At 40.5% G+C, this 24,896-nt stretch overlaps 1 protein-coding gene across 1 annotated transcript in view; it reads left to right on the forward strand.

Annotated features, from left to right (window-relative positions):
* The first annotated feature begins 311 nt into the window (after positions 1–311).
* GREM1 (gremlin 1, DAN family BMP antagonist) overlaps positions 312–24,896 on the forward strand; it is a 33,346-nt gene continuing 8,761 nt past the window's right edge. Inside the window, exon 1 of the mRNA XM_069949910.1 lies at positions 312–443. The gene's annotated coding sequence lies outside the window, so the exon portion shown is untranslated. The remainder of the gene's footprint in view (positions 444–24,896) is intronic.

Consider the following 24,896-nt stretch of genomic DNA (forward strand, 5'->3'; position numbering starts at 1 on the left):
AGAAACCTGTTAGACTATAAAGCGGTGTTCACACGTTCAGGTTTTTAATTGCAATTATTGAATACAAAGCCAGGAACCGAACATAACTAAATTTTGTTTAAACCCAATTTATTAGCCGGGTGAGTATTCCGCAGTGCAGAGTATTTGCAGCACTCCAAGTGATGCAGTGAGGACAAGTGTATGAGTAGTCTCCTGGAGGAGGCCGGGGAAGTGTTAAAGGGGCGGGTAGGAGCAGCACCCCGGCTGAGAGGGTGCTGAGCTGTGGCCAATGATGTGGGAGGCTTCAGAGCAGAGCTCAGCTGGCAGACATTTAAATGAGAGACAGGCCGGCGCTGCTGCAATTTGTAGCCTGGATCTGAAGGATTTCCTCTGCATCCTCTCGCATGGACAGCACAGCAAGGAGACAACTCCTGTGAGGCAGGATCCACACACTCTCCACACAGGTAACATGCCACTCAGCTAGAATAACAGGACTATGTCCAGCCTTATAGTATATACTGGAGACTAGACTACAAGATAGGGCGCAGATTTGTGCATATAAAATAAAAGCGGAATGTGGGATATTTCCCCTATACAGGGTGAGGTATTGCATGTATATGGCCCATAGCCGTGCCTTTTTTTTTTTTTCTTTTTTTCGCTCTGGAATATATCTGCGGAATAGTCCGTTATTGGTCGCTATACATTTTTGACACATTTGGGTTTTTGAGTGTTTAACGTTGAAGTAAACTAACATGCCTGTATTGTAGGGTTCATGTTACTGCCCGAACACCGGGATCCCTATCATTCTACTGAACCAAACTAGAATTCCTAGAATAAAAAGTTTAAATATCAAGAAACTGTGCAAAATTTTATATATACGCACATATATATATATATATATATATATATATATATATATATATATATATATATATACATATATATATATACATATATATATATACATATATATATATACATATATATATATATATATATATATATATATATATATATATATATATATACACACACCATTTCTAAATGGAAGGAATGCATTGGAATATTTCATTTTTTTAATTTAATTTAGAGAATGATGGTAATAATACCTGACTTGTAGTCATATCCAGTGGGTGGTAGGTAGGATTCATAAGGTATTGCGTTCCTAGAAGTTAGGGACCCAAGGAAAATGTCAAGATAAGGATAATCCATGGGCATGACTTTCTTTAGGAAATCTTAATATATATAAATATATATATATATATAAATATATATATATATATATATATATATATATATATATATATATATATAAAATTTTTCTTCAAGTTACTTGCCAAACTATAAATCAAGTTTATATCTGTTACACAGAGTAACATACTATGTAAAAAAAAAACTCAAGTGTGAATGCAGCCTGATGTGATGATGAATGATAACTGAGACAATATAACTCCTAATAGTCAGGTAAAGGTAGCTATTGGGTCACCTTCTCTTTGGGTGAGCAGTTTCAATCAATGTCTTACATATTGTGTGTGTTTAAGGATAGAGTGATGAATGGTTGGTTGGTTGGTTGGATAGATGGATAGATACAAGAAATATGATAGATAGATAGATAGATAGATAATTGCATAGAGATAGATGATAGATACTGTAGACGGGAGATAGATAGAACCATAAAATTGTTATTAAAGTTTAGAGGAGGCTTACAGAAGTGACAGACTTGTTGCAGAAATTTCTGCCTCTAAAAATCTTCTCCTTACGTAAGGAGTTGTACTGGTAATGTGTACATGAATCTTTGTGAGCCCCGACCAGTTGAGTGGGAGAGTCCCATCTGCCGTGTCCATATACCTTTATCTTCAGCCTAGCAAGTCAGGGCTGGACACATCTACATGGATATTACACGTGCCTTGAAATCTTCTGCTGGCACCTAACTTTTTAGGTTGTGTTTTATTAATATCTAAAAGATGTTAGTATCTAGCTCTTATAAGGAATTGGCTTCAGGAATTGAATAACGAACCACTAAAATATACATTGGCTTTGCATGTAAGAGAGTGAAGCTTATTTGTTGCAACACACTGTGATATTGCAATAATCATTGAATTTGCCTAGCATTGGAGCGTTACCGCTACCTCTCTCTATCCATCCCATATCTGTCTGTCTAAATGCATCTATATCCATAACATATCAATCTATCCTATCTATATCTCTCTATCCATTACGTATGTCTGTCTATCTACCTACCTAACCATCTATCTCCCTACCTATCTATCTATCTCTGACCCAATTTTCCCTCCACGTCAACAAGTTGACCTGTCTACATATAGCAAACTTACTGTGACATTATATCTTATAACTAGCACTTATCACAGAAATTAGGATGACAAATTCAACTTTTTAACAGCAGTTTCTTTTTTGTATTTTGGACCAAGTTATTTACTAACCACAGATAACCCATCATTTCCCAATCCTCAGCATCAACAAACCCAACTCTGCTGCATCTGAGTATGTGTAGATGTAGAGGATCTCTTACACTGCATTAATTTTGGTTTTATAGCACATTGGAATTCACATAAACCAAGAGAGATTATTACAAGCTGGAAGAGATAATGTTGCTATCTATCCCTATATAAGACATCTATCTATCCATCTCCTATCTATCTATCTATCTCCTATCTATCTATCCATCTCCTATCTATCTATCTATCTATCTCCTATCTATCTATCTATCTATCTATCTATCTATCTATCTATCTATCTATCTATCTATCTATCTATCTATCTATCTATCTATCCATCTCCTATCTATCTATCTATCCTTATGTAATATCTTTCTATCACTATGTGAAATCTATCTATCCCCATTAGAGATGAGCGAACCTGGAGCATGCTTGAGTCGATCCGAACCCGAACGTTCGGCATTTGATTAGCGGTGGCTGCTGAAGTTGGATAAAGCCCTAAGGCTATGTGGAAATCATGGATATCGTCATTGGCTGTATCCATGTTTTCCAGACAACCTTAGAGCTTTATCCAAGTTCAGCAGCCCCAGCTAATCAAATACCGAACGTTCGGGTTTGGATGAACTCAAGCATGCTCGTGGTTCCCTCATCTCTAATCGTTATGTAATATCTATCACCTATCTCTCTGTCTGTCTGTCTATCTCCTCTCTATCACTCTATCTATGTGTCATGTCATCTTGTCCATTTTCATTATAAGACTTTACTGACAACCTCCGCTCGTACAGTCTATTTATATCCCATAAGGAGAATTCTATTGTATAAAACTATGTATTTTTTTTTTAGTAATTCTATTCTTTTCTAGTCTACTTTTTAGGTATTGGCGAGCATACCTTTCCTTACTCCCTGATGTTGCATTTCTGGGTCCATGTCGACACAGCCCCATAGCTTTCCCCTCACTTGAACAGGAGGTGCTGTTCCACAAATATATGCTACAATTTTTTATTATTATTTTTTCATGTGACTGATCATGTGATTTAATGATTTCCGACAAAAAATGCACCATGCATATTGCACATATGCAGGAAAAACCCAATGGAGTTATAGAGGGGAAAAGTGGGTTAGACAAGTTGGGTATAAAAAAAAAGGGGGGAGGTTGCACACTTATTGACTTATTGCTACCGACACCAAAATATACAGCCTTAGGCTGGGATCACACTACGTATATTTCAGTCAGTATTGTGGTCCTCATATTGCAACCAAAACAGGAGTGGATTAAAAACACAGAAAGGATCTGTTCACACAATGTTGAAATTGAGTGGATGGCCACCATATAATGGCAAATGTTTGCTGTTATTTTAAAACAACGGCTGTTATATTGAAATAATGGCCGTTATATGGCGGCCATCCACTCAATTTCACCATTGTGTGAACAGAGCCTTTCTGTGTTTTTAATCCACTCCTGGTTTTGGTTGCAATATGAGGACCACAATACTGACTGAAATATACGTAGTGTGAACCCAGCCTAAATAAGGAAAAACACCACAACACAAAGCAGTGTAGATATAACATGCTGTAGTTCCCTATTTACTTTCAGCCAACATTTGGCTACACTTTGTTTTTCAAAAGAAGAAAACTTTTTTGAAGGCATTTTTTTGGGGGGTAAAACGCCACATATGAAACCTCCCTAATAAAAGTTGTCTGGGGGTCGTAAAGATTTAGCTTTGTACTGTATATGCAACCAGAAGGTCAGAGGTTTTCTTCACTACTCTTTAAAATCTGTACATTTACTCAACCTCAATTCCTCAGTGGCCCCTAAAGGAACTCAGTAGACTAGACCAGGGGTAGGAAACCCTCAGCCCTCCAGCAGTGGCAAAACTACAACTCCCACCATGCCTGGACAGCCAAGGCTAAAGCTTTGGCTGTCTAGGCATGATGGGAGTTGTAGTTGTGCAACAGCTGAAGAGCCCTGGTTCCCCATCCCTGGACTAGACTGACGGACAGAACTTCATGTGTTATGTCACGTACTATACTGTGTTTATACTATACTGTAATTATACAGCTATACTGTGCTATACTGTGGTTATACTACACTATACTGTGGTTATACTGGGCTATATTGTAGTTATACTGCTATACTGTAGTTATACTGGGCTATACTGTGGTTATACTGCTATACTGTGGTTATACTGCTATACTGTGGTTATAGTGCTATACTGTGGTTATACTGCTGTACTGTGGTTATACTGCTATACTGTGCTATACTGTGGTTATACTGCTATACTGTGCTATACTGTGGTTATAGTGCTATACTGTGGTTATACTGCTGTACTGTTGTTATAATGCTATACTGTGCTATACTGTGGTTATACTGCTGTACTGTGGTTATACTGCTGTACTGTGGTTATACTGCTATACTGTGCTATACTGTGGTTATAATGCTATACTGTGCTATACTGTGGTTATAGTGCTATACTGTGGTTATACTGCTGTACTGTGGTTATACTGCTGTACTGTGGTTATACTGCTGTACTGTGGTTATAGTGCTGTACTGTGGTTATACTGCTATACTGTGGTTATACTGCTATACTGTGCTATACTGTGGTTATACTGCTGTACTGTGGTTATAGTGCTATACTGTGGTTATAGTGCTATACTGTGGTTATAGTGCTATACTGTGGTTATAGTGCTATACTGTGGTTATAGTGCTATACTGTGGTTATAGTGCTATACTGTGGTTATAGTGCTATACTGTGGTTATACTGCTGTACTGTGGTTATAATGCTGTACTGTGGTTATAGTGCTATACTGTGGTTATAGTGCTATACTGTGGTTATACTGCTGTACTGTGGTTATAGTGCTATACTGTGGTTATAGTGCTATACTGTGGTTATACTGCTGTACTGTGGTTATAATGCTATACTGTGGTTATAGTGCTATACTGTGGTTATACTGCTGTACTGTGGTTATAATGCTATACTGTGGTTATAGTGCTATACTGTGGTTATAGTGCTATACTGTGGTTATAGTGCTATACTGTGGTTATAGTGCTATACTGTGGTTATAGTGCTATACTGTGGTTATAGTGCTATACTGTGGTTATAGTGCTATACTGTGGTTATAGTGCTATACTGTGGTTATAGTGCTATACTGTGGTTATAGTGCTATACTGTGGTTATAGTGCTATACTGTGGTTATAGTGCTATACTGTGGTTATAGTGCTATACTGTGGTTATAGTGCTATACTGTGGTTATAGTGCTATACTGTGGTTATACTGCTGTACTGTGGTTATACTGCGGTTATAATGCTGTACTGTGGTTATAGTGCTATACTGTGGTTATAGTGCTATACTGTGGTTATAGTGCTATACTGTGGTTATAGTGCTATACTGTGGTTATAGTGCTATACTGTGGTTATAGTGCTATACTGTGGTTATAGTGCTATACTGTGGTTATACTGCTGTACTGTGGTTATACTGCGGTTATAATGCTGTACTGTGGTTATAGTGTTATACTGTGCTATACTGCGGTTGTACTATATTGTAATTATACTGCTATACTGTGGTTATAGTGTTATACTGTGGTTATACTGTGCTATATTGTGATTATACTGCATTATATTGTGGTTATACTGCTATACTGTGGTTATAATGCGTTATATTGTGGTTATACTGCTATACTGTGGTTATAATGTGGTTATACTGCGTTATATTGTGGTTATACTACTATACTGTGGTGATACTATGCGGTACTGCGGTTTAGGCTGCTTTTTAAAGTTGTGCTTTGATGGGTTAGAAAATCTCAGCAGGTTCACAGCACTAATATCTGGCCAAAGACTAGGGAACATTCTGAACAATCTGAGCTTCACAAGAGCAATACATGGAGCTCATCTGTATGGAGGTCTATGATAATATTGTAGCAGTCAAGTGGATGTAATAAAAAACACAAGGTCTAGTTTTGTAAACTGAAAGACATTGCGGATTTTCTTGATACTGGTAAATGGAAGATTCCAGTCACTATACAACAGATGACTAGAGGACCCACTGTATAAAAGAGAAGCGGGACTAGCACAGACATACTTTTTATGTGATGCCCTAATGTTGTAAAGTAGAATCAACTTTGCTTTATGATAAAAAAATAAAATAAAAAAAGATAAGGAGTACACCAGCTGTATGCTGAAGTACACCTGGAGTATGTCTAGGCAAGAGATGGGGGACCCTCAAATCTATTGCAAACATACAATTCGGATTATGCTTGGACAGCCAAAGCTTCAGCCCATGATGGGAACTGTAGTTTTGCAACCGATGATCCACAAGTACTCCATGCTTGGTCCAGGCCATTGTAAGCAATACATATGTTTGGTATACAAAGCAAATATAGTATGTGCCTAGTCTATCCTGACCCTTCATATGAGCATGTCCAGTAGATGCTAAATTAAAGGGGTTATCCAGGCTTAAAAGAACATGTCAGCTTTCTTCCAAAAACAGCACCTCTCTTGTCTTCAGTTTGGGTTTTGCAGCTCAGTTACCTTGAAGTGAATGGAGCTGAAGTGTAATACCACATTTAACCTGAGGACAGGGGTGGTGCTGTTGTAGCAAGAAAGTAGCTGTGCTTTTTTGTAATCCTGGATAACCCCCTCTATGCAATGTTTGGATCTCTTTTGGTTAATGTGAATAAGAACATGGTTAACAATCCATGTACTTGGTATCCTGCATAAAACACAATGCAATTTAGACCTATTATAGCATATTTATATGTATGCATTTTCATAAATTCCCTTTTAATTAACATATTCCAAGAACTGAATCCGCATTGGGGGGGCTTATGTATCCACCTATTTCTTTTTACAGACAAGGGATTCATATATCGGGGACATACAGTAAACTATATGACTAAATTATAGTTCATTACGTTTGCATCTATACTTGTGGTTGCTTATTTATGTAGCACAATGTACTGGCATCTGTTGTGGAAAAGTAATAGTATTGCATGGCTACAGCTGTCCTCAAGGAACTTGTGTAGAAGATGCGTACATAGATACAGTATGTGCTCACTAAGTATTAACCAGTTAAATAAAATCTTTTATTATAATTTCCATGGTTAACATCAGCTTGCATTCCCCAGACCCTTTAAAGGGGTACTCCAATGAGATTATTTTTCTATTCAAATCAACTGGTACGAAAAAGTTGGATAAATTTGTAATTTAATTATATTTAAAAATCTCCAGTCTTTCAATACTTATCAGCTGTTGTATGTCCTGCAGGAAGTGGTGTATTCTTTCCAGTCTGACACAGTGCTCTCTGCTGCCACCTCTGTCCATGATATGAACTGACCAGAGCAGGAGCAAATCCCAATTGAAAATCTCTCCTGCTTTGGACAGTTCCTGACATGAACAGAGGTGGCAGCAGAGAGCACTGTGTTAGAGTAGGAAGAATACACCACTTCCTGCAGGACATGCAGCAGCTGATAAGTAATGGATGGCTTGAGATTTTTTAAATAGAAGTAAATAACAAATCTATATGACTTTTGACACCATTTGATTATAAACTAAAACCCTTTCACCAGAGTTTCCCTTTAAGCTAATATTTATTGACCAGTACTACTGGATGCATAGTGTTGGCTTACATAGTGGTGTGGTTTTCCAAGGCATTGGAACATACAGACCGTAAATCCATTGCCCCTATGACAACACTTACTTCTCTCTCGTTCTGTCTAGCCTGGATAGCAGTGATGAGGGTGGAATATGGGTCAGATTTCTAAAAATGGCTATATTTTCTAATTTTATTTTAGGTATTGTAGGTTATTTTGTATGTTTAAAATACCATGTTGACCTATCAGCCTTATGAACCTTCATTTAGTCTTATTATTTTTATTTGACACATACTCCTTATTCTGGATACACTGCCTTTTCTTTACTGGAGTCATCATTCCCTCTGAGTGCAGAGAAGGAGTAATAAAGCTTGGCTTGACAGGGATAATCCTTCTTAAAGGGATCCCGCAATGATGAGCTAGTCAAAGGATTTGGGTATTACGGCTGTAATGTATACAGTAAAACACTGATGTATTGCGGCCATGTGAAAGCCACCTAACACTGTGCGAGCTGGTCTCCCCATCCTACACAGACTTCCTTTATGTGTCCTGGCAGGATAATGACATGTTGTCTATTATGTGTTACAGATGTCGGTGTCATTTCTATGCTTATTATACTCGCCTTCACTTTCTCACTTGTACTCTTAACTTATCCCTGTCTAACATACTAAGACCATGCCCAGTAATAGATGCCCATTGTATACTGCAGAGTATAAAAGTTACACCCGTGTATGTGGATTGGATATGTTTATACAGACTTGCATAGGGCTGTACATTGTTGTAGAATTTAGCATCAACATGCAGAAGACATGCGTCAGCATGCAGAAGATCTATCGAAGTTCACCATTATATTATTGATTATATATATATATATATATATATATATATATATATATATATATATATATATATACACACACACACACACACACACACACACACACACACACATATATATATATATAATTATCCCAGGCAGGCTTGCATTCAGTTATTGTACATTTACTGACCACATCTGCTGGAAGTGTGTTCCAAGCATCTACTACTCTTTCAGTAAAGTAATATTTTCTCACATTGCTTCTTGAGTTCAGTTTCCTATTGAAAAACACTTCCTTCCTGAACCTTATTTAGTCCTTTTTACATATTTAAAGGTTTCGATCATGTCCCCCCCCTTTCTCTTCTTCCTTCCAGACTATACAGATTTAGTTAAAGTCTTTTCTGATATGTTTTATGCCTGACACCCTCCACCATATTTGTAGCAGTCTTTGAACCTGTTCTATTTAATCAATATCTTTTTGTAGATGAGGTCTCCAGAACTGGACAGAGTATTACAGACGTGATGTCACTAGAGTTCTATACAGCGGGATCACAATCTCCCTTTTCCTACTGGTTATACCTCTAGCTATACAGCCCAGCATACCATTATATATATAGCCCAGCATGCCATTATATATATATATATATATATATATATATATATATATATATATATATATATATAGCCCAGCATGCTATTATATATATACAGCCCAGCATACCTTTATATATATATACAGCCCAGCATACCTTTATTTATATATATATATATATATATATATATATATATATATACACAGCCCAGCATACCATTATATGTATACAGCCCAGCATACCATTATATATACAGTCCAGCTATACCTATATATATATATATATATATATATATATATATATATATATATATATATATATATATATAAATCCACAACGGAGTGCACTCTAAGTAAATGCAGTTGGAGTGCCAGCAGCTGGAGGCTGAATCCACGTCTCCCCACTGTATATTCTCTGTATATTGAGAAAGGCCTCGTGATGAGGCAGAAACGTTGCATGTATCTTTTTACCGTTATGGAATAAATAAGTTTTGATTTTTCAGTAAAGGAAGTGGTGCGGAATTCTTGAGAATATATATATATATATATATATATATATATATATATACACATGCATACACACAGCCCAGCATACCGTTATATATATATATATATATATATATATATACACAGCCCAGTATACCATTATATATACAGCCCAGCATACCATTATTTATAATATATATATATATACATATACATATATATACATACACATATATATACATACACACATATACACTCACCGGCCACTTTATTAGGTACACCATGCTAGTAACGGGTTGGACCCCCTTTTGCCTTCAGAACTGCCTCAATTCTTCGTGGCATAGATACAACAAGGTGCTGGAAGCTTCCTCAGAGATTTAGGTCCATATTGACATGATGGCATCACACAGTTGCCGCAGATTTGTCGGCTGCACATCCATGATGCGAATCTCCCGTTCCACCACATCCCAAAGATGCTCTATTGGATTGAGATCTGGTGACTGTGGAGGCCATTTGGGTACAGTGAACTCATTGTCATTTTCAAGAAACTAGTCTGAGATGATTCTAGCTTTATGACATGGCGCATTATCCTGCTGAAAGTAGCCATCAGATGTTGGGTACATTGTGGTCATAAAGGGATGGACATGGTCAGCAACAATACTCAGGTAGGCTGTGGCGTTGCAACGATGTTCAATTGGTACCAAGGGGCCCAAAGAGTGCCAAGAAAATATTCCCCACACCATGACACCATCACCACCAGCGTGAACCGTTGATACAAGGCAGGATGGATCCATGCTTTCATGTTGTTGACGCCAAATTCTGACCCGAGACTGATCGAGACTCATCAGACCAGGCAACGTTTTTTTCCAGTCTTCTACTGTCCAATTTCGATGAGCTTGTGCAAATTGTAGCCTCAGTTTCCTGTTCTTAGCTGAAAGGAGTGGCACCCGGTGTGGTCTTCTGCTGCTGTAGCCCATCTGCCTCAAAGTTGGCCGTACTGTGCGTTCAGAGATGCTCTTCTGCCTACCTTGGTTGTAACGGTTGGCTATTTGAGTCACTGTTGCCTTTCTATCAGCTCGAACCAGTCTGCCCATTCTCCTCTGACCTCTGGCATCAACAAGGCATTTCCGCCCACAGAACTGCCGCTCACTGGATGTTTTTTCTTTTTCGGACCATTCTCTGTAAACCCTAGAGATGGTTGTGCGTGAAAATCTCAGTAGATCAGCAGTTTCTGAAATACTCAGACCAGCCCTTCTGGCACCAACAACCATGCCACGTTCAAAGGCACTCAAATCACCTTTCTTCCCCATACTGATGCTCGGTTTGAACTGCAGGAGATTGTCTTGACCATGTCTACATGCCTAAATGCACTGAGTTGCCGCCATGTGATTGGCTGATTAGAAATTAAGTGGCAACGTGCAGTTGGACAGGTGTACCTAATAAAGTGGCCGGTGAGTGTGTGTATATATATATATATATATATATATATATATATATATATATATATATATATATATATATATACACAGCCCAGCATACCATTATATATATATATATATATATATATATATATATATATATACATACACAGCTCAGTATACCATTATATATATACAGCCCAGCATACAATCAATCCTTCTCTTCTGAAGTCTTTTATAATTATTGTACTTCTATATATACTAGAGAAGCAATTTCCATGATATCTGTTGAGATCATTCTCAACAGGACACACTGTATACATGTCTTGTATTTTTACAGTTAGTACTGTCAGTTCTTTGAGCAGAGAGCTGGGCCCTCCAATTCAGAGACATGGAAGGAGGGATTCGGTGCGGAGTCGGAGGACAGAAGTTTCTGGAGCTGAATCTGTAGTGTGAACGGGCCCTAAGGGGAGAGGAAAATTTATGCATGGCATGGGTTGTTATAGCCATATTTGCTGAAAACAGAAATTACTCACCGATAATGATGTTTCCTCGAAACATGACGGCACCATGGAGAGGGACCCCGCCCCCAGGGACAGGAAACCTAGAGTATAAAAAATTTAGGCCCTCCTCTCATCCTCAGTGATTTACAGAGACCGAAGAGAGCCCTGGTTAGTACAAGGATAATAATACCATACCTTCACCAACTAATAATCATGCAATATATATATATGTCCTTTTTTTTTTTTTTTTTTTATTTTTTTTTTGCACACCCTCGTGAAAAAAGTGAGATAGCACCAAAAAAGGGTGGGAATGTGGTGGTGCCGTCATGTTTCGAGGAAACATCATTATCGGTGAGTAATTTCTGTTTTCCCCATCAACATGACGGCACCATGGAGAGAGTACCAGAGAAGAAACCACTAGGGGGGGACAATGGCCTGTAAGACTTTCCTACCAAAGGCAACACCCGATAAATCAGATAAATCTAATCTATAGTGCCTGAAGAAAGTGTGGGGTGAAGACCAAACCGCCGCCCTACAGATCTGAGCAATAGAAGCGTCCCTCCTCTCCGCCCAGGAAGTAGCTATTGCCCTGGTGGAATGAGCTCTACGCCTAAGTGGTGGAGGAACCCCTGCCACCGAATAACAAGCGCATATTGCCTGTCTTATCCATCTGGAAATGGAGCCACTGCTTGCCTTACATCCCTTATTGACTCCAGAGAACTGTATGAACAGTGATCTGGACTTCCTAAATTGCCTGGTAGATTCCAAGTATTGCAAAACCACTCTTCTGACATCTAGGCAATGGAATTCTTTTTCTTTATCGTTAGATGGATTCTCACAAAAAGATGGCAAAACAATGTCCTGAAATTTATGAAAATCAGTCACTACCTTTGGAAGAAAGGCTGGATCGGGGCTAAAAATTATTCTGTCCGATAAGATTTTTGTATAAGGTTCACAACAGGACATATTTGCCAATTCTCCTACTCTCCTGGCCGAGGTGACTGCAACCAAAAGCGCTGTTTTTAATGTTAAATTCTTTAGTGAAATTTCCGTGAGTGGCTCAAACGGAGCATCTGTCAGGCTTTTTAGTACTAAACTTAGATCCCATGGTGGGACGGCACAGCTAACTGTGGTGGAGAACCTGGCTGCCGCTTTAAAGAATCTCATGACCCATGGATCACATGCCACCTGCTGATTATACAATGCCCCTAGTGCTGAAGCATGAACCTTTAACGTGGCTGGTTTTAGTCCTTTCTCTAGACCCTTTTGTAGAAAATCCAGCACCTGGGCAATATTTGGTTTATGTAAGTCTATAATATTGGAACCCACAAAGGAGAAAAAAGTTCGCCAGATCCTAAAGTAGATCTTATATGTTATCGCCTTTCTACTTTTCTGTAGAGTGGTAATTACTGCATCAGAAAGGCCATGAGTTCTAAGGATCATCCTTTCAAAAGCCATGCTGTCAGGTGCAGTTGCTTCACACTGGGATGCAAGATGGGTCCCTGAAAAAGAAGATCTTCCTGCTCTGGCAGCACCCATGGGTCCGCTACTGACAGACTCTGAAGAGACGAGAACCATGCTCTCCGTGGCCAGAATGGCGCTATTAGAATTAACTTGGCTTTGTCTTGTCTTATTTTCTTCAACACTCGGGGAATGAGTGCTAGTGGAGGGAAGGCATACATAAGGCTCCATGACCAGTGGTGAGCTAATGCATCTACTTTTAGGGGCCGGTCTGCTGGGGACAATGAAAGAAAAAGCTTGACTTGCCTGTTCTGACGGTTTGCGAATAAGTCCACGACTGGTACCCCCCATAGGTCTGTTATCATTCGGAATATTGCAGGGTTTAGCTGCCATTCTCCTTGATGTAATTGGTGACGACTCAGGAAGTCCGCTCTCGTATTCATGCTCCCCTTCAAGTGCACTGCGGAAAGACTTAACAAGTTGTTTTCTGCAAATAAAAAGATATCATAAGACAGGTTAAGCAAACCTTGACTTCTAGTTGTACCCTGTCTATTGATCACAGAAACTGTAGTAGAATTGTCTGACATAATTTTTACATCTGTTTTATAAATGAATTTCTTTGCTGTCAGCAAAGCTTGGTGAACTGCAGCTAATTCTTTTTGATTTGAAGACCCAAAGGTATGCTGTTCCAACCAGGGGCCTTGGAAATTGCGGTGATCCAGATGTGCTCCCCATCCCCAGGGACTCGCATCTGTGGTAATGACTTTAAGGGATTTATTAACCCAGCTCAGACCTGCTGATAAATTCTTTTCCGTAAGCCACCATGAAAAACTGTCTAGAGTTCCTTGTGACAGGGTGATCTTTCTGTCAAGGTCTGTGGGTGAGCCGTCCCATAGTGATAATAACTCTGCCTGCAGACGTCGGGAATGGTATTGAGCCCAGGCTACTGCGGGAATGGTGGCCGTAAACAGACCCAACAAGGACATACCGTTCCTTATGGACGTTTTTGGATTTTGAATTATAGTTTTTACTGCATGCTGCAACTTCTGAATTTTCTCCTTTGGCAAAAAAGATCTCTGCATTACTGAGTCCAGTATTATTCCCAGAAACTTCTTCCTCGTTGCAGGGACTAGAGAGGATTTTTCTTCGTTTATGATCCAGCCCAGGTTCTGTAGAATGGCTAGGACTCTTTTTATCATTATCTGCAGTTTGCCCCTGCTTTCCGCTACAAGCAGAAAGTCGTCCAGATACGGAATGAACAACCCTTCCTCTTCTCTTATATGAGCTGCCATTTCCGCAATAATTTTTGTGAAAACCCTCGGGGCAATTGATATCCCGAATGGTAAGGCTCGAAATTGTAAGTGTAGAAGCACCTTGTCTATCCAGATTACTATTCTGAGGTATTTTTGAAATGTCTGATGAATTGGCACGTGCAGGTAGGCATCTCTTAGGTCGACAGACGCCATAAAACAATTTGGATAAAGAAGATTTATTGTGCTTTTTATTGTCTCCATTTTGAATCGTTGGTATTTTATGAACTGATTCAATGGTTTTAAGTTTACGATTACTCGGTAGGATTTGTTCGGTTTTTTTATTAGGAACAGGGTTGAATAAAAACCTTGTGATTCTTCCCCGTTTGGAACTGGTATCAGAACTCCCTTCTCCATGAGAGTCCTGACCTCTGTCTCCAATAGATGTTGGCCCTTTTCTCCCGAGTGACTCTTTGTTATTATAAAACGAGTGGGAGGCAATGAATGGAAATCTATATTTACTCCTTCTCGAATGGACTGTAACACCCAGGAACTGCCGCAGATCTTTTCCCATTCCTGAGCAAACTGAGCCAACCTGCCCCCCACTCGTGGCTCGGCGTCATTGGGCAGAGGGTTTCTTGGAATTGTCGGTCTTTTGAGAGAACATATACCCTCTGGCTTTTCCTTTCCCTTTTCCAGAGGTTTCTGGCCCTTTCCTCTGGAATCCACCTTTTCCCTTGTTCCGAAAGGACTGGTAGTGACTCCTTTGCGAGGAATAGGGAAACCCCTTTTTTCTATCTGACGCTTTGTCTAGTAGGTCATCTAGAAAAGAACCAAACAAATAATTGCCTTCACATGGTATACCACACAACTTAGCTTTCGATGCTGGTTCTCCCGACCAATTTTTTAACCATAGGGCTCTTCTGGCCGAATTTGATAAAGCTGCTGAACGCGCCGAGAAGCGCAAGGCGTCAGTTGAAGCATCTGAAAGGTAAGCAGCAGATTTCTTTAACATGGGTAAATGCTTTTCCCCCGATTCTCCTGCCTGTATATCCTGTTCTAGTTTACTGAGCCATACCATCATAGACCTAGCTACACATGTGCTTGCAATGTTAGGTTTAAATGAGGCTGTGGAAGCTACCCAGGATTTCTTTAAAAAAGCGTCTGCTCTTTTGTCTAAAGGATCCTTTAAGGTTCCTAGGTCTTCAAAAGGTAAAGCTCCCTTTCTGGACATTTTGGCTATAGAAACATCGATGCTAGGCGGTTTATCCCAGGAAGGATTCTCTGATTCGTCGAACGGGTATTTTCTTTTAACCGCTCTAGGAATGAACCCCCTTTTTTCTGGCTTTTTCCACTCTCTTGTAATAAGTGATGAAATTGTTCTATGCACCGGAAAAACTCTGTTTTTTAGTGTCTAGTCCTCCAAACATTATATCCTGTACAGATTTAGGTTCTCTAACTTCTTCCAATTCCATAGTAGCTCTAACTTCCTTTACTAGAGCACTGATATCCTCAATAGAAAAGAGAGGTTTCCCCCCAATATCTGTGTCGGAGAAGTCCGAGCCCTCTGCTTCCGAACCCTCTTTTGTTATTACTCCCTCATCTTCAGCTTCACCAAAAACTTCAAGTGGAGCTCTGGAGGGACCTGGCACCTCTTCATCAGGAGGAGGTTGACACATAACTATTGGTAGCGGGAGAGAAGGCGTTGGTGCAGGTCTAATATCCTTTAAGGAATTCTGGATCTCACTCTTAATAATATCTTTTACAGATGAGATAATAGCCTCCATAGAAGGGACTTCAGCCCTAACCATTCTGGAAATACACTCTTCACATGTGGGCTTGTTGTAATCAGACTTTAGTTTATCTTTACAAATCCTGCACTCTCTATGCCTAGAGGACCTCGAGCGCTTGGCACTTTCATCCTGCAATTAATCATAATGAAAGCCCATAAATATGTGATACAGAGGAAACAACAAATAGAAGTCATCTCACCACCCCCAACCGGGGGAGAAGCATGGCCGATACCCTGGATGACGCCGCGCCGGATGACTCCTTCCTCCGTTCACTGCTGGAGCTCATTGCCGCTGCTACTGCTGCTACTTGCTCCGAGCGCCGGCCGACTCACTCAGCCTGAAAGATCTGCAGCCGCCAGCCCCGGAAGTACTCTGACCGGCGTGCTACGTCACTTCCGGCGCGTCCTGGCCGGGATTCCCGCGCGACGTCACTACCTCGCGCCCATAGGGAATCCCGGCTTCCGAACCGGAAGTAGCTCATTCGCCGCAGCGTCTTTGAGCTGCCCTGGTCTGTCCGGTTCCCGGCCTCAGGACGACACCGCGTCCGGGAGGAACGGTGAGTCGGTCTTCTCTGGGAGGCCCCTGCATCCCCTCTGGACCTCCTCAGCACACCCCAACTAGGGCGGCCCAGCAGGAGAGAGGTCCCGGCATCTGTTCTTTGGAGACTCCGCAGAGCCTCTGTACTCCAGGTCTCCCGTCAGGGACAGGAAACCACTGAGGATGAGAGGAGGGCCTAAATTTTTTATACTCTAGGTTTCCTGTCCCTGGGGGCGGGGTCCCTCTCCATGGTGCCGTCATGTTGATGGGGAAAAATGCAAAGTCAGGGCACTATGCACATAAAGAGTCTCTTCTTTGTTGTGCATGTCAAAAACTCCCTTACTTTCTAAGGGTATGATCACACTGAGCGGAGTGTGGAGGAATTCAGCCGAATATGCTCAAAGAATTGACATGTCCATTCTTTGAGCGGAGGAGCGTGAGCCCTCCCATAGAGATGCCATTTGACATACAGGCAGGTGGGATTCAGCTGTGGAGAGCTCCGCCATGGAATTCCACTGAATTTGTTCAGTGTGAACATACTGTAAGTGGCATGCATCTCCTTGTTTTAGCCATGCTATGACACAGTGCACTGGACTGACAGACTGGCACTGTGTTGGGGGTTGATTTATGCCACAGTACTATAGATGGCATGTGGGGAGAGTGAGAAAGGGTTTGCAAGGTGCCATGTGACCAATCAGGAAACAAACAGCAGCAGAAACACACCAAGGAAGGGGTTACATTACAAAATTAGCCCTGGTCTAAAGAGTGAACTGCATATAATGACTAAAAGGTAGGAGAGGGGATTACATTTAGGAGGCAGCAAAGAGGTATAAACAAAAGGGACAGATGTCTAGAATATGATGGTGGTAAGACATGAGAAGGCACAGCACGGACCCTCTGGAGGAGGCTTGCATGCTCTGAGTTCAGACTCTCTCCCATACCGAACACTATCAAAGCCCTGCACCTGATTTCTGTGTTAGTCTCTCTGCTGCTAGAGATGACAGTGGACAGTAGTGTGCAGGAAGTGAGACAGCTAGTGGCTAAGGGTGGTATTACACGGGCCAATGGGGGCCCGATAATACCTGTAAACGAGCGCCGATCTGGTATATCGGCGCTCGTTTACTGGGCCTATTACACAGCCCGATAATCGTTTAACAAGGGCTGCAAGGACTTTGTTACCGATGTCCTTGCAGCCCTTGCTTAAACTATATACTTTACCTTTCCATGCTCCAGGGCTGCTCCTGCAATCCGCCTGTCACCGGGTCCCGCGCACTCTAACTGTACCCTAAGAGTGTAGGCTTTTTTTCCCCCTTATGAGTTTTTTTTTTGTGGTAACTGATGTGTTAGAAATCACATCAGGTTGTGAAATGGAGGGAAGTTGTTTGAAATGGCAGTGAATATTGAAACACAGTTACCTACAACAGAGTAAAGTTAAAGAGCAAATTTTATAATATATATATATATATATATATATATATATATATATATATATAACACAGTATACAGGTAGCACTATACCAGTTTGTGGAGTCCGAGTGCCAGCAGGGACGGCTCTGACCAGGAACCACTTAGTTATATCAAGTAATTCCCCACAGCACGTCTTGTAGATGAAACAAAGTGATTTATTCCATTTTTAAAGTTAGCAAAATAACAGTGCAACACAGCAAAAGTGAGTCTGATGCAATGTTTCTGTGCAAAAGGCGGTGGAGACCGCAGAAAGGTTGCATCAGACTCATTTTTGCTGTGTTGCACTGTTATTTTGCTAACTTTGAAAATGGAATAAATCACTTTGATCTACAAGACGTGCTGTGGGGAATTCCTTGAGATTATATATATATATATTTATTACAAAGTGAAGTACTGGGAACAAGTCTAGAGCAAGATACTAGGGAGATACAAAGAATACTAAGATTGCATATCTATGATACACCTGATATACTAGGTTTCTATACTGTGATAAACATGGTGCATTTGAAGTCTCATAACTAAATCCTGGCCGTTGTGTATATCACCAATAGCACGGCCAATCTATGAAGCTCGACATGGGTCAGTTAGACTACCTTAATAACACCTGGTAAGCTCTCCAACATTCATATGCTCTTAACTGTAGACTCCCGTGTTTGGTGACACACTTTCTAATGACCCTTTTACACCGCTAATTATCAGTAATGAGTGTTCCAAGGACAAACATCCTTTGTGCATTAACAAGTTTCAAACAACTTTCCTCCATGTCATAATATATGTGGTTTCTTACAGATTTGAAAATTACTCTTTAAAAAAAACATGACTCGGGGATAAGTCCCAGAAAAGCAGCTCTAAATCCTTTGGCCACTAGGTGTCTCACTTCTTGGTAATCTGCTGTCCACCGCCTGATGCCAGGGAAAACCCGTCTCTAGTAATAGCCTCAGCAAGACAGATTACAGAAAGTGGGGGTGGGATATACCATGTGTACTGTGGAGAGGGGGAGTAAGAGAGAGAAAGCATATGAAAGCCTGGGCTGTGTAAATGCTAACAGAGAGCTTCTAGACACTGTGCACTGTTTATATAAGATAAAGGCTTCCATCTTATTTAAGGAGAAGCTGGCCTTACTGTAACTCTTACTTTGCTTATTTCCTTTCTGCTTATATAGCTCATTGTATAGTCAGTGTATCAGTAATCCCTTCTCCCACACATGCCATCTCTAGTAGTATATTATATAAATCAGTAGCCCAGCACAGTGCTTGCTGTGATGCTGCCATTTATTTCTTTTCTGCACACATTGTACATTGCAGACCCAATGCATCAGTAACCCCATCTACCCCCCACATACCATCTATTGTAGTGTACTGTATAAATCACCACTGATAACCTGGGACCACAGGGCAGGTAAACTTACTGTAGAAGACTGTCATTTTTTATAATCCGGCAGCTGGCAGGGAGAAAATTGATTACAAGTAATAACTTACCTCTACCCGTGCCTGCAGTGAGCGGCGGACTAGCCCTGGGACTCCTGGCGCTGACACGTCATGATCTGATTCTGGATGATGGACTGGGGTGGGACGCCGCTCCAGACACTGATTGGCTTATTGGCCTGTCCATCAGGCGGGACAGGCTTTTGACCCCAGGTCGTGAGGTCATCACAAATTGAGGGAAAATGCCTTCCAGTGGGCATCCCGAGGCCGGTCCCGCGGCTTACCACAGGCACAAGGAGAGGTAGGCTCCTCCTTGTAATCAATTTCCCCACTGCCGAATTTTAAAAAATGCTGCACTTCTCCTTTAATATGGACTATGTCCTCAAGGCCAGGATAACAAAGCTGCTTTCTTCCAAAAACAGCTCCACCTCTGTCCTTATTTTTTGTGCAGCGTGGCAAATCTGCTCCATTCACTTCAATGGATCTAAGCTGTAATGCCACACACAAACTAAGGACAAGCATGGTGCTTATTCTGGAAGAAAGCAGATATTTTTTTCTAATCTCGTGTATGAGCATGATGGGAGTGGTAGTTTGGAGACCTACAGGTTGGAGAGCAATGTTTAAAGACAAGTAGTCCTGTAAGGACTTTTTTTACCCTGTGCACAGACATCACTAGGAAACCTAAGGACATTTTGCATTGGGTAAAAAAAAAAACAACAACTATGAGTGATCGGATCCAGACTTGCAATGAGATTGGCTTTGTTTACTCTAGAAAAGTGGCGCCTCTAAGGTGATTTAATTAACTTGTATAAATATATACAGTCTCTGCGGACCAGTCCATCAGCCGCGCTGTAGCTTCCCGATAATCTGAAGATCCTCAGATCAGGGGATGTATATATTGGGCTCACCTACTAATTGGGGTTGTAGTCATTCCTGATGCCTCAGGGTAAGTACAAACTGTAAGTAATTAGCAGATATAATTCCATGATCTGTGCCGCCGGGTCTCTGTAAACAAAGCCATTGGCTGCTGTCAGTGTATATTGTGAATGAGGCAAATGTATAAACATCTGACCCCGGTAGGGTCAATACAACGTGTTTATACAGTGCGTCGTATCAGCAAGCCTTTACAGACATCATGACTGTCCTCTATTCTGTCTTCTGCATAGTTGCAGAAAAGAGAATATAAGAAAGTCTGTAATAGGTTTTATTAGGCAAAAGAGCTTGCTACTGTACACACACGGCTGTTTTTCCCTCTTACTACTCATCTGTTCATTATTAAGGTAAGGCCATCTACAGCAGTGTGAAGAAGGGGGTTGCACTGTCCATTATAGCCTATGGAATGGGGGAGGGGGGGTGAGCGAGTAGAAAGAGCAGAGAAACAGCCTGTGCGATCTGCAGACCTTTTGGCCACAGAAAACGCTGGCTTATGTTAGACTGCTCTGTGCTGGTCTGAAAACTTTTAAAGGTTTTCTACAGTGGGGTAGGATTGCAGGGTCTTGCTTTTAGTGTCTCCATACTGTATAGGAGCCAACACAGAGGCTAGTCTGCATCCTCATGGCAGCTGAGCATAGGAAAATGGCTTATACTAGTGATAGAATGGCCAGATATAGTGCTGCTCAGCACATACATACACACACAGGACAGCTAATCCTGTAAAGTCACCCAAAATGATCGTTACACCTTAAGGCTGGGTTCACACTACCTATATTTTAGTCAGTATTGTGGTCCTCATATTGCAACCAAAACCAGGAGTGGATTAAAAACACAGAAAGGCTCTGTTCACACAATGTTGAAATTGAGTGGATGGCCGCCATATAACAGTAAATAACTTCCATTATTTCAATACAACAGCCGTTGTTTTAAAATAACAGCAAATATTTGCCATTAAATGACGGCCATCCACTCAATTACAACATTGTGTGAACAGAGCCTTTCTGTGTTTTTAATCCACTCCTGGTTTTGGTTGCAATATGAGGACCACAATACTGACTGAAATATACGTAGTGTGAACCCAGCCTAAAGAAGTAGTGTGACGTCAGGTAAAAATAAACTGCAGAAACATCACTTTGCTGCCTATCTGTTCCAGTTCTGAAACAACCAAAATATATTAGTTTTTTATGTTTAAGGGTGTCTCCCAATGTCAGATAATCGCTGCGCTTCCTGGTTGAGCAGTTGCTCAGCACTACCAATTCCCAAAATGCATTGCTTTCCCTCAGCTGTTTATCACAGGCCTCCATCCCACTTCCTGCCACATTGATCCACACTGTAAGTCTGAAATAGCTGCTGTAATCACTGTCTGCTCCTCTGCTTGTGACATTTTCTAATGGTCAAATTTCATTTTTTATGGTGACTGTGGCAGTCATCTTAAAGGAGAAGTCCAGTGAAAATTTTTATTTAAGTATTGTATTGCCCCCCAAAAGTTAAACAAATCACCAATATACACATATTACGGGAAATGCTTATAAAGTGCTTTTTTTCCCTGCACTTACTACTGCATCAAGGCTTCACTTCCTGGATAACATGGTGATGTCACTTCCTGAATAAAATGGTGATGTCACTTCCTGGATAACATGGTGATGTCACTTTCTGGATAAAATGGTGATGTCACGCCCAACTCCCAGAGCTGTGTGGGCTGTGGCTGCTGGAGAGGATGATGGCAGGAGGACACTGAGGGACACAGGGCACTGAAGGGACACTGAGCATCCCTCTGCCATCATCCTCTCCAGCAGCCACAGCCCGCACAGCTCTGGGAGTCGGGTCGTTACATCACCATGTTATCCAGGAAGTGACATCACCATGTTATCCAGGAAGTGACATCACTATGTTATCCAGGAAGTGACATCACCATGTTATCCAGGAAGTGAAGCCTTGCTGCAGTAGTAAGTACAGGTAAAAAAGCACTTTCTAAACATTTCCTGTAATAAGTGTATATTGGGGATTTGTATAACTTTTGGGGGGCAAAACAATACTTTAATAAAAAATTTCACCGAACTTCTCCTTTAACAGCATTTAGAGATATGATTTACATCAGCTTTGTGGACCTTGTAGTATAAAGTATGAATGGGGAAGGATTGTTGGTTTGCTGATGACACAAAAGTGTGCAATGGGGTTAGTATTCCAGCAGGTGTCCGTAATACGTAAAATTATTTATGTGGTCCAAACAATGGAAATTGCAATTCAATGCCTCCATATGTAAAATAATGCATTCTGGGAGGAGGAATCCTCTATTCGAGTATCATATCAGCAGTTCTGTGTTGGCAAAAACTTCATAAGAGAAGGATTTAGGGGTAGTGATTTCTTACAGCCTTAAAATGAGTCACCAGTGCAACCAGGTGGTAGGGAAAGCAAATCGTATGCAGGGGTGTATAAATAATGGCTGGGCTGTGTGTGTATATATATATATATATATATATATATATATATATATATATATATATATATATATATATATATATAATGGTATGCTGGGCTTTATATATATATAATGGCATGCTGGGCTGTATATATATAATGGTATGCTGGGCTGTATATATATAATGGTATGCTGGGCTGTATATATATAATGGTATGCTGAGCTGTATATATAATAGTATGCTGGGCTGTATATATAATAGTATGCTGGGCTGTATATATAATAGTATGCTGGGCTGTATAGCTAGAGGTATAACCAGTAAGAAGAGGGAGATTGTGATCCCGCTGTATAGAGCTCTAGTGACATCACGTCTGGAATACTGTGTCTAGTTCTGGAGACCTCATCTACAAAAGGACATTGATAAAATAGAACGGGTCCAAAAGTGGTGGCGGGTGTCAGGCAAAAAACATATCAGAAAAGACTCAAGGATTTGAATATGTATAGTCTGGAGGAAAACCTTTAAAATATGTTAAAGGACTAAATAAGACTTGGGAGGGGAGTGTTTTTAGAAAAAGACTGAACTCAAGAACAAGAGGACACAGTGAGAGGTTATCTAGGGGAAAGATCAGAAGCAACGTGAGATAATATTACTTTACTGAAAGAGTAGTAGATACCTGGAACAAACTTCCAGCAGGTGTGGTTGGTAAATCTACAACAACAGAATTTGAATCTGCCAGAGATAAACATATATCTGTCCTAAGATAATATGAAGGGAAATAAGGGCGGACTACATGGACCAGGGGTCTTTTCCTGCCAACAATCTTCTATGTTTCTAAATGCATAAAGGCCCCCCATACACTTTAGAAAGTAACCCATCCCCACTGAAATCATCAGATTCAGTCAAAATGTATAGGGTCCTCCAAATCATAGGGCATGTTGGAGTTTAACTGTCTGACCCTTTTTTATCTCAGAGAGATAAGCCACTTCCAGAGCTGTTTGGCAGCAGCTTATCCCTCCTTCCTTTATTAAAAACACATGAACCTTTGCCCATACCAAACAGTCATGGGTATGGGGAGAGCAATGGATATAAATATGAAGAGGTCATCTAAAAAATTTTTTTAAAGGACATTATAGTCCTTTCAATCCTATACTGAGATGACATTGCAAACGGACCATGACTCCAAATCTATTTTAAAGGGGGTAGTCAAGCAGAAAAAAAATCTTTCAAATCAACTGGTGCCAGAAAGTGCCAGAGATTTGTAATTAACTTCTATTTAAAAAAACTTCAGTCTTCCAGTACTTATCAGCTGCAGCTGTCCTGCAGGAAGTGATCTTTTCTTTCCAGTCTGACACAGAGCTCTCTGCTGCCACCTCTGTCCATGTCTGGAACTGTCCAGAGCTGTAGCAAATCCACACAGAAAACCTCTCCTGCTGTGCAGAATGAAAAGGACGCTTGCAGGACATACAGCAGCTGATACATTCAGAAAGATTGGAGATTTTTAAATAGAAGTAAACTACAAATCTCTGGCACCAGTTTATTTGAAAAACAAAACATCGCTGGAGTACCCCTTTAAGTTAACTTATAGTCACGTGTGTATATAGAAGTTGGCTCATTATGAATATACGCTAAGCTTTCCCAGATGACTGAGAATAGGAATACTTTTTTTTTTTTTTTTTGCAAAGCATGAATCAGACTTTATAATCTACAATGTGGTTGGAAATGAAAATTCCCGGGGTGCCCTTTACACGGGGTTAGCTTTTCATCTGACTTTATT

Source organism: Dendropsophus ebraccatus, chromosome 13, assembly GCF_027789765.1.
Source record: "Dendropsophus ebraccatus isolate aDenEbr1 chromosome 13, aDenEbr1.pat, whole genome shotgun sequence".
Classification (NCBI taxonomy): domain Eukaryota; kingdom Metazoa; phylum Chordata; class Amphibia; order Anura; family Hylidae; genus Dendropsophus; species Dendropsophus ebraccatus.